The sequence below is a fragment of the Onychomys torridus genome, chromosome 6 (genome assembly GCF_903995425.1).
Source record: "Onychomys torridus chromosome 6, mOncTor1.1, whole genome shotgun sequence".
Taxonomy (NCBI): domain Eukaryota; kingdom Metazoa; phylum Chordata; class Mammalia; order Rodentia; family Cricetidae; genus Onychomys; species Onychomys torridus.
In genome coordinates, this window is record NC_050448.1 from 129,365,555 (window position 1) to 129,377,294 (window position 11,740).

Below are 11,740 nucleotides of genomic sequence, written 5' to 3' on the forward strand. Positions count from 1 at the left end.
GTCAGAAAGGCTGGCTCTGCTCCCACACAGTGTGGCCACAGGGACCACAGTGCTCGTGTCAGAAAGGCTGGCTCTGCTCCCACACAGTGTGGCCACACAGACTTGAAGTGTGAATTTTAGAAAGGCTGTCTTGGCATGTGACACACTTCACACTTCCCATGGGAGTGTTTGCTGCCTATGCTTTGGAATCAATTTTAGGGTAAAAGTGGATAAAGCTGGAGGCAGGAAATGGAGAAAATCCTGAGGAATAGCTATTTTGAGAACACAGTCACTTCTTGGTGGAAAATACGAGAACACAGATAACATTAGCAGGTAGTAATGCCAGTTGGGTTCTGTGAGGGACTGGCCAGACTATGATGAACAGATTTGGAAACAAAGCCATGAAGCTGTTTTCATTTCTTCTGTTACTTTTTAGAGCTGAGGTCTTGCTTTTCAAATTAAAAAAATAAATAAATAAAACAAAAAAACAAAAAACTTGTGAGTATCCATACCCAATTGAGGCTGTGTTAACAATTACCTTTAACAACACTGCAAAATTATTTTTTATTTTTTTCCACTGTTAGGTACATTGCACATAGAATGCACAGAAAAATTATGTTTACAACCTATGGCTATGTCTAATGTGTGGATTCAGACACTAATTTACAGGGTTCAGGGTTTGCAGGACTCAGCAATGCACAGCTGCAGAACAATGGTTAATCTAGATCGTCACCTGTAGGGACTTAGAATTACCAGGAAAATAAATCTCTGGGCATGTCTGTGAGGGATTGTCTAGATTAGCTTAATGAAGGTAGGAAGATTCAACATAAATGTGGGCAGTACTATTCCATGGACTGGGAGCCTGGACTGAATAAGAAGGACATGCTGGTGCCAGCATCCATCTTTCTGCTCTTCCTGGCTGTAGAAGCCACGTGACCAGCTGCTTCAGCTTCCTGCCAGCAGCACTTCCCACCACGACAGACCACACCCTCAAACTCTGAAGCAGACTCTTCCTTCTGCAGGTGGCTTCTGCTGGGTGCTCTGACACAGCAACAGAAAAGTTCCTAATACACCCAGGAGACAGGAAAAGGCCCCTTCAGAGTTAAGCTCCTCTATCCTCACACAGAATGGAGTGTTACAGGTAGTGAGTGTGACTCCCTTAGCCCCAAACCTAGCTGGACTGGAGATAATAGCGAGGTTATGACAATTAGGAAATGAAACACCAACTTTCCATATCTCTTTAGAGTTAAATTTATGTCCTGAGGTTGAAAGCCTACCTTGTTAAAACATAAAAAGCTGATTGGACTTTGTATTAATTAAACTCAACATTTATCACCAATTTTCTTCATGTCTAGCAAAGCATAAGATTATCTATTAGTCTAAAGTAACAAGATGATGGCCATCAGACACTAGCAGACCATGAGAAAGGAATATTAATAGACTGTTAATGTAAGTATCATTTTAGCTATTAAAATCATCTTAGTGTATTTAAGGAAAACGTTAAGTATTGTGTTTATTGGTATTATTACTGTGTGATAATCCACCTTTAAGAAAAATGGTGTCCTGGGGCTGGAGAGATGGCTCAGCAATTAAGAGCACTTGCTTCTCTGCCAGGGGACCCGAGTTCAGTCTCAGCACCCATGTCCAGTAGCTCAGAACTATCTGTAACTTCAGCACCTAGGGATCTGACACCTCTGGCCTCTGTAGGCAACATGATCACACACACACACACACACACACACACACACACACACACGCACGCACGCATGCATGCATGCATACACACTTACATATAATTAAGAATAATAAAGTTAAACCTTAAAAAGAAATGGTATCCTGAAAATTAAGTGTGGTAATGCACGACTGTAATACTCACAATACTCTGGAGAGAGGCAGGAGCCCAGCCGGGCCACATAGCAACTTCCAGACCAGCCTGAGCTAAGAATTAGGCCCTATTGAAAGAAAAGAGAGGGTCGGGGAGAGGGGAAAATAAAGGAGGGGAGAGGAAAGGAGGGAGGAAGTAATGGCAGGAAAATAAATTTTGTTTTGTACTCTAGAGTACTAGGGAACCTGATGAAAAACCCTCCCCCGTGCACTGTAGAATTCAATGTTACCTGTGGATGCACAGGTACCATTCATCATAAAATAAATAATTGAGCCATTCTCAGTGGACCTCTTCCTGGTCTGCCAATGCTCTTTACACCTTCTTGTTCACATGTTCCTTAAGTAGGAAACTAGATGCTCATCTATGTTATTTTAGACTATTGCCTCAAACAGGCCCAAGGACACAATTTTTGGCATATTTGAATATTAACTCTTACAGAAGCCAAGCATTTCATTGCATGCTGTGTGTATACATGTGTTCATGTTTATGAGAGGTACACAGGTGTACAGATGCATGTGTATATGTGATGTAGGGGTCAGAGGTCAATTTTGGGTTTGTTCCTCAAGAGCTATTCACCTCTCTCAGAACTGAGGTTTGCCAATTCAGCCAGGGAATCTGGCCAAGGAGTCCCAGGGATCCACTTACCTTACCTTTCTCATCAATGGAGTAGCAAGTGCAAGCTGCCATGCCTGACTTTTTCAAGGTGAGTTCTGGGATTGAACTCAAGTCCTCTGAGGTGTCTGCTATGCTACCACTTTACCAACTGAAACTTCTCCCTAGATCAGTGTTGCGCTGTGCTTCTAAGTAAAATAGTAGAGTCAGTTCCACAAATCTTGATGCCCTCTGTTAGCTGTTTAAAAGATATATGAACATGCTCTTTGATGACTGAGCATTTTAACAATGCTTTGCTTCTATGAGGTTTTTCCATCCCATTTCCGACCACATAATGTTACTCTAATGTCATATAAGGTCATGCTTTGAAAATGTTTTATTGATCATCCTATCTTCTTTGCTACAAATATATTTTGAAGCTGAAATGTAATAAGTATTTATTTCTTCTGCAAGCATGAAGCTCTAAGTACTGTTATTTTCTGCTATTTATTACTATTATTAATATTATATTTTATGTGTATGAGTATTTCCATATATGTCTGTTTACCATGTGCATTTCTGGTACCTGCAGAGCCAAAAGAGGTTGTTGGATCCTTTAGAGCTGGAGTCACTGATGACTGTGAGCCACCATGTGCATACTGGGAATCAACCTTTGGTCCTCTGCAAGAGCATCCAGTGCTCTTCACTGCTGAGCTATCTCTCTAACCCTGCTGTATTATTCTTAATGACTCTTAGTGAAAGTTTGTTTTATTAAAGAAATATAAGTACATCTCAAAATTTGAAATATATGTATTGACTACAACAAGTAAAATGCAACTGAGATCCCACACATGAATCTAGTGGATTTTATTTCTTAGTTCATGTAAGCTTGATAAAAAGTATTCAATGCTGAAATGAAAGAGGATTCACATCAGCTCAATCCTAATTATCTTTTAATGCACATAACCGCTGGAGAATCACTCAGTAGAAATGGATGAAGTTCAGTTGTAAAAGTTTTTCTACTCTTGATGTCCAGAGCTAGTTACTCCAAATCATGCAGTAACCTATTATCAGCAATTACATTTCTGTGATCTTGCTTCTGGCCTTTCAAAAGGTCCTTTTCAATAGCTCAAACTGCAAAGGGTGAATTATCAAGTTATTAGAATGAATCATTTTAGTTCCAAGGAACTATGGTGAGCCACAAACGTTTCACAGAGATCTATCAAATGACTATTCGTTACTAAATTCACTCTGGTGTTGTGCATGCCCCTCTAAAACTGGTAAAACTGGAACTTGTCTATCTTATCCTTTTTTCCTGTGAAACAAAGACCTTTATCATTTTTCCAAACTTGCATCTGTCAGGATATATTTAAAAGGGCATGATATGGAGTGAGGCAGACACTTGATATTCAGAGATAGATAATCTTCACTTTATAGTTGAAATTGTCAAGTGTTAATTATTAATTTATCAAAATCTGAGAGAGAGAGAGAGAGAGAGAGAGAGAGAGAGAGAGAGAGAGAGAGAACACGCTTGAGTCTATCTGAATGAAGTTGGTTTTAAGTCCAGTATATGACCCTATAGGTCTACATCTTAGGGGATGTTTATCCTATCTTCATAAACTAACAGTGATGATATGCAATAAAGACAGGACTCAAAAGTAGATGTTAACCCAGTCATCATTGTGATTAGTGTATTCTATAGTACAATCCTATATTGTTATATAGGTATATGGCAGAAGATGAATTTGTTTATAGAAAAGAGGTTGTAAAATTGCAGTAAGAAGATGTAGTATTCCCAGAAAGATAAAAATATGAATTTTAAATATTCTATTTTTTAAGTAAAAATTCATGTGATTATTGCATCTTTGTTTCTAAATAAATATTTTTTTAAAAAAAAACTTCTCTTGGAACTAGAGATGGCTCAGCTATTAGGAGCACTTCCTGCTCTTCCAGATGGCTTGAGTTCAGGTCCCAACACTTAGGTGGGACAACTTACAACTGCCTGTACCTCTAGCTACAGGAGATCCTGTTCAGCCCCCTCAGGCACCCACATACACATGGGGTGCACTCATGCACACATAACACACACACATAGACACATAAAAAGATAAATCTTAAAGCACTACCCTTCACATTCTTCACTTCAGAAGAATAAAATGGCAATTTGTTCAAAGCAAACAGGTTATTTTCTTCTTTGAACTCTTGTAAAATATGCAGCTGAAAGTATTAACTTGCTCTTTTTCTTAAGATTTATTTTTATTATTTTAAATTATGTATATGTGTACGTGGGAAGTACGTGTCTGTGGAGGCCAGAGGTGTCGGATGACACTGGGGCTGCAGTTACAAGTGGTTGTGAGCTGCCCAACATGAGTATTGGGAATCAAACTCAGGTCCTCTGCAAGAGCAGCACATGCTCTTAACCTGTCAGTCACCTCTCTAGTCCCTTGCTTATTCACAGCATGTAACATAACTTTACCACAGGATCTGGTCTCCCAGGTGATCGAGGGCTGAATGGACACAAGGAATCACCAAAGTCACTTTCACATTCAACAGCAAGAGCAGTTCCTATCTGGCCAGAGAGTGGGATGATCTCTTCCCCAAAATTCAGAGTCTTCCAGGCTGGCCCTAAGAGTTCCCCAAAGGGCTGGAGATAAGAGCCTACCCTGTTGCTCCAAGGAGGCATTGCTGGAAGTCCCTTCTCCAGGTGTCTGTGCTCCCTGGTCTCCATATCCCAGTGGGAAACCCTCACAGAAGTAAATCCTTTCCCTACAGTAGCATCCAGATGGCTAAGAACAGAGCCCAGCACATAGTAGGGACTTCACATTTGTCAAACCAGCAGCAAATCAATGGAATCCAGTCACAGAGCTCTCTGATTGCAAAGATGGAGGGAATACACAACAGAATCTCTTCCTTCTATACAAATGCACCTGCAAGTAGGCTTTACCTACTGGTGTTTTCAGTGCCATTAGAGAAACTGAGAAGGCTCAAAGCAATGTTGCCAGTGACTAACAATGTCTATCAATGTTAGCAATGACTAATGCTGTCTGCCGCCTCTTCCACTGTGGAATGGAATTTTATCTGATCATCACACTGACATAAAATCTTTGCACACAGATGGCTTAAGTTTTATTTTGTGCTAACCTGGAACCACAAGTCAAAAAGAAGTACTAACTATTACAAGAATCTGACATGCATATTTTCCAAACTAGAATAGTATCTCTGTGTTGTTCTCCATTAAAACCTTTTAGAACTGAAATAGCACAAGCCACTTTAAATGAGTCAAGGTTTCTTGATCCTTCTTTGTTCTGGGGATGTATGACTCTCAACCCCTCTTGTCTGCCCCAAGCCTGCCCACTGTCTAGAAAGTGGTTTCTCCCTTCAAAGGTACTACACAGCAATGCCATTCCCATTTATAGCTTTAAAAAGGGGAAGAGGAGTCTGTGGTGTGGCTCAAGTGGCAGGGCACTTGCCTAAGATGCATGGAGCTTTGGATTTAATCCACAGGACTGTACATGCCTGGGGTGGTACAGATCCCTGCAATGGGGATGTTGCGGCTAAAAGATAAAGTTTGAGGTTTGTCTGGGCTACAAGAAAGAGTGAGAGAGTGAGGGTGGGTGGAGGGGGAGGGAGAAAATGAGAATGTATCTGGTTAAAAATAACAAACTACTTCTTTATATCCCGTAACAATCCAAAGGAGTACATATGTTTTAGCTTCATGTGGAAGGCATTTAGATTTTTTGCCACCAGCCCAAATCAGCTTAAATAATCCTTCTCAACATGAAATCAGGTTCATGGCAGAGTACCAATCTCCTTGGCAGCAAGAGAAGCAAGCAGGTCATAGAGACTTTGGACCAGCATAAGAACATAACAATCTTATCCTCTGTCTGCCCAGGAGAGGATGCGAGCCTTGTGTTCCTGGCAACAGTTGGCTAGTGTTCTGCCAGGCTGAGGTCTCAGTAGGATCCTTCCAGCCTGAGCTCAGCCCATCACCTGCTTTGGTGTCTCTCCTAGCACCTTGAAATTGAAGGCAACGCAATGATGTCATAATTCCCATGACATCTTTCATCAAAAGCCCAGCATTGATATAGTTTTTGAGTATCATTTAAGCAGTGTTACATTTTCTGGAGGAAGAGCTGGCATTAGTGTGCTCACAGAGGAGAGGAGAGTTTCATCTTCTCTCCTCTCCTGCTTTTGCCAAATTGTATTCAGCATTCCAAGTCCAAGCACCTGAGGTGAAGGTTATTTTGCGGTTGGCCACACTTACCCACAATACTCCTATGACAGGGACGGTGTTAAAGTCAGTTTCCTAGAGAAGTTAAGTGCTAGCACCCTCATGTGTCTTCAGACATAGGGATGTCTGTGCTTTTCTGTGGGTGGTGCCTTGGGACATGTCACTTGTTCTGGATGAGCAAAGCTGACCTGTGCATTTTGTCACTTTGATACTGACACTGGGGTAATTTTATTCTATCACAGAAATTTTTAAAACAAGTTTGCAGCAAATTGACACCACCCTATTTGTACAGATGTGTGCTTCAAGTGTGTTTGCTGTGCCTCTTAGGGGATGCTAAGGGGGAGCTGACACGGTATCATCATCTGGAAGGCCTGAGGTGGTCTAGAAGCCTCCAGGGTGATGACGTCTAATGAGCTGATTAGGGTACACTCCAGACATACCTGGGCATCATGTGGGTACACACTGATGCTTCAAGGGGAAATACACAATCCAGCAGGGGACTCGGTGAACTTCTAGCCTCCTGCAGACTTCCTGAATGCCTTCTGGATGTCCCACTTGGACCTGTGTTGCTCTGTTGTCTTGGGAAAGAATAATGGTTCATTCTCATCCCTGGTGCTCACCCTTTCATGGACCTACACTCTGGCCCATCTGTCATACAAAAAGTTCTTCTTTCTAGATTTGTTTTCCTCTGTGTTCATAACAATAAAGGTCACAGAGGACTGGAGTTCTTTGTTTAAATATTTGTTTCAGATTCAAATAAACATGTCATAGGACTGAATACAGGACCATGTCATTAAACCTCTTGTGTGTCAGCACTGGGAACAGCTCTGTGAAAACTCACAACTAGCAATTTGAAAGTGCAGGGCTCTGGGTGAGTTGTGATGCAGGCTTGGGGGAGGTTCTGAGTGACAGCTATGCAATACACAGAGCCACAGATGGAGCAAGGTCCTGGTTTGTCGTGCAGATCTCTACTAATAAGAGTTAACAGGCCAGATTCCATAGCATGCAGCCACTTGCCTCTTTATAGCTGAAAAAGTCATTAATTAAATCAGAATAAAGGCTTCCTCAGGAACCACATGAAGGCTTCAGAGAGCTTTATTTAAAAGATGACCCTAGATCATGGCAGATGTTTGAGAATGTTTCTACTGACAGACATGAGACCAGCAAAGCTCTGCACGTCATCCTGTAAAACTGCCAAGAAGGAATTCAAAGACAGCATGAGAGCAAGGACATTGTCACAGAGGAAACAGTAAATCCAAGAGTGAGGACACCCCCTCAGCATGATCACACCAGAGTGAGACACCCTCTATAGTCACACCAGATTGATGACACCCCCATGGTCACACCAGAGTGAGGAAAAGCCCCCAGGATGGTCACATCAGAGCGAGGATAACCCCCTAGGATGGTCGCATCAGAGCGAGGATAACCCTTAGCATGATCACACCAGAGTGAGACACCCCATGGTCACACCAGAGTGAGGAAAAGCCCCCAGGATGGTCACATCAGAGTGAGGATAACCCCCCAGGATGGTCATATCAGAGCGAGGATAACCCTTAGCATGATCACACCAGAGTGAGACACCCCCATGGTCACACCAGAGTGAGGATAAACCCCAGGATGGTCACATCAGAGCAAGGATAACCCTTAGCATGATCACACCAGAGTGAGACACCCCCTATAGTCACACCAGAGTGAGGAAAAGCCCCCAGGATGGTCACATCAGAGTGAGGATAACCCCCCAGGATGGTCACATCAGAGCGAGGATAACCCTTAGCATGATCACACCAGAGTGAGACACCCCCATTGGTCACACCAAAGTAAGGAAAGCCCCCCCAGGATGGTCACATCAGAGTGAGGACACCCTCTCAGCATGGTCACACAGCACAGCATTGACAGTTTGTGACAGATATCCAAGCTGCCTTCAAAGTGGACAAGCCAAGGCTTTACAAACAGATTTAGAGAACGATCTGAAAAGAGAACATCTTATGTGTGCCAGCACCCCTCCCTTCTCTCATTGTCTATCAGTTGGGAGCACTCCTCAATAAGAAAGATTTGGAGACTCAATTTTTCTCAAAACTTGCTACTGGAGTCAACCTCCCACTTACCATCCTCTCAACAGCGGAAGGGACTCTCCTCAGGATGCCAGTCAGATCAACTCCAGTATTCTGAACACAGAGATGGCCCAGAGCACAGGAAGGATCAGGGCCCTGTTGATTTGTAGAAGGAAAAATGATAACATGTATCACCCAAACTAGCTTTTACCCTGGTTTGTTCACAAAGGCCTAACCTCTATTTATTGATTGAGCTGGTGGCATGTGCCAAAGCCCCCGCAGTCCCACAACCCACATAAAATAATCACTCAGACGCTTATATTACTTATAAACTGTATGGCCTTGGCAGGCTTCTTGTTATCTACCTCTATCTTAAATTAACCCATTTCTGGTAGTCTATAAGTTGCTACATAGCTCGTGGCTTACCAATAACTTACATCTTTCTTGTCATGACAGCAGCTGGAAGTGTCTCTCTACCCAGCTTTCGACTTCCCACCATTCTCCTCCTCCTTGTCCCACCTACCCTATCCTTCCTACCTCGCTACTGGCCAATCAGCACTTTATTTGTTTTAACCAATCAGAGCAACACATTTGACATACAGAACATTCCACAGCACTTCCCCTTTTCTTTTTTTCAAAAACAACATTTTAACTTTTATATAGTAAAATTTTAGGTAACAAAACAATTATCAATCAAGAATTACAGTTATAATATTAAAGAAGATATCCTATCTATCTTATATTTGTGAGTCTAAGGTTTTATATCTAACTTATCTTTTATCATAATTGAGGAAATTAGAACTATCTAGTCTTCAGCCACATCAAAGACCTCAGAAGGATATAATATTACCTGAGAACCGGGAGAAGGATGCAAGCAACTTTCAGGAGTCTTGCAGGGTAGACAGAGACAGCTGGCAGCCTGGACAGTCACCTAACGTTCCTTTGTAAAGTTGGGGCATCTGTCTTCAGCCCACAGGGCTAGAGTCTCTTGGTCAATTTTTTCAGTGTCCTGTAGAATGTCTGGCAGTTTCCTCTGCGAAGCAGGAACCTGAAGGACCATTTTGTCAAGAAAAGTTTAGTGGTTACCTTTCTATGGGTCCTGCATGTCCAGTTGATCGAGCAGTCGAGGCAAGAACAGTTTCTTGCCCAAATGACTATTTTTGCCAAGGTGAAGATAAACTCCATATGAAGTGTCTTCAATGCCCATCCTCCTCTCTGAAGTAAATCCGGTGCTGCCAGGAGCAGACATGTCTCATTGTCCAGAAAGTCTAAATTTTAAAAATATTTTAAATACCATATTCTGTAGACCTTTGAAGTGTTTGAAGATTACCTGTCTACCTGAAATATATCAATGTATACATAGAAAACTTAACATGACTGTAAGTTTGGCTATCATAGAAGACTAATTGATGTGTATTTCTTAATTATCCTTACAATCTAAATGAGTTGCATAAACATAATACCTCAAATGAGAGTAGAAATATCTATACAGTATAACAAAACTAACTTTAAGTTTGTATCAATAGACTAAAATCTAAACCAATGTAAGACATTTTAAACAAGTTGTTGTTCTTTAAAAGTAAGTTCATTAATCTACCCTTTCATCCTATTATATCTATATCATATGCCCCCTTTTTTCTTTAGAAAGAGATCATATTTATAATCAACCTGATTTAAATAAAAATATTGGTTTTTCTCTGTCCCACATCAGAGGGCCCTTGTGATTTGGGACACAAGAATCTCTTAACCTTTTCTTTTAGTAATATGCCTGGGTTTAGAGAAGGAGCCAATTCCATCTCCAAAGCCAGCTTGATAATTTTGGGAAATTGGGCGTAGTTTCTCTTACTACTTCCTGCTGGAGGAGGGTGCTATATCTTATGGGGACACAAAGAAAATTTTAGGATTATGAAGTAGTCATGAGGGTAAACCTCTGAGCCAGTTGCCTTGAAACCATTCTGGATGTTGGATCATCTGGGCCATGGTGTCATTGGAGACCTTTCAGGAGGTCTTGGCTGATCAAACCTGATGTATCTTAATCTGGAACAAATCCATAGCCTCTGGCTTTCTGTGGAAACAAAAGCAGAGACTCTTTTCCAAAGCAACATATCCTTATATCCAAAATTTGAAGTCAAGTTACCTTTAAAATTTACATATTTGTTTAACTCAACAGCTTTTATGATCAAATCTTTTTCTGCAGTTAAAAATCCCAAAGACAAGACAAACCAGATTCTCTGTGTAATATCCATCTTTGTAAGACTGAAACACAGCTGTGGCCCACCTCAGCTTCCCAACATGGCGGTGGTACAGTTTACCGACAGCTCTGGGTCTGGAGCCATGTGTACCATCAACAATCAGAAGCAGTTCTATCAAAGCAGTGCATAGCCCAGAAACCTTTTTTTTTTTTTTTTAAACTAGCAAAGGCTAAATCTACCATGCAGCAGAGTAAAGTGCCGCTTGTAGACTCCTCATTCCCGCCACACTGCAGGTCAGACTCACATGCCAGGAACCTGCCACAGTAGCTCAAACCCTGCAGCAGGCTGCTGCCAACTTGAGAGAGACAACTAGGAAAGTCAGAGGCAGGAGGAGTCCGAGTTAAGGCCGGTGGCCGGAGGCTTGCTAAGGAGAAGCTTCTGCCGGGCCAAACACAAACAGTAGCGGTCACAAACAGGCAGTGACTGCTGCTCCGAGTTGGCGGCTGCTTCTCATCGTGTTGGTGACTGTGGTGATGCTGCTACCTGGGATGAATGGTTTACTACTGCTTGTTCAGAGAAGAATTGCCAGGCCCAGCGTGTTACAAGAAAGCATTGGCAAAGGTCAGTTTGGAAAAGTTTGGCAAATGATGGGGAGAAATTGCTGTGAAGATATTCTCTTCTAGGGAAGAATGTTCAAGGTTCTGAGAGACAGACATTTATCAGATTGTGATTGCTCCAAACCACAGAGGAGGCAAAAAAAAAAAAAAAAAAAATCTGCAGGGAACCATGACCATACCTAACAGTGACTGAA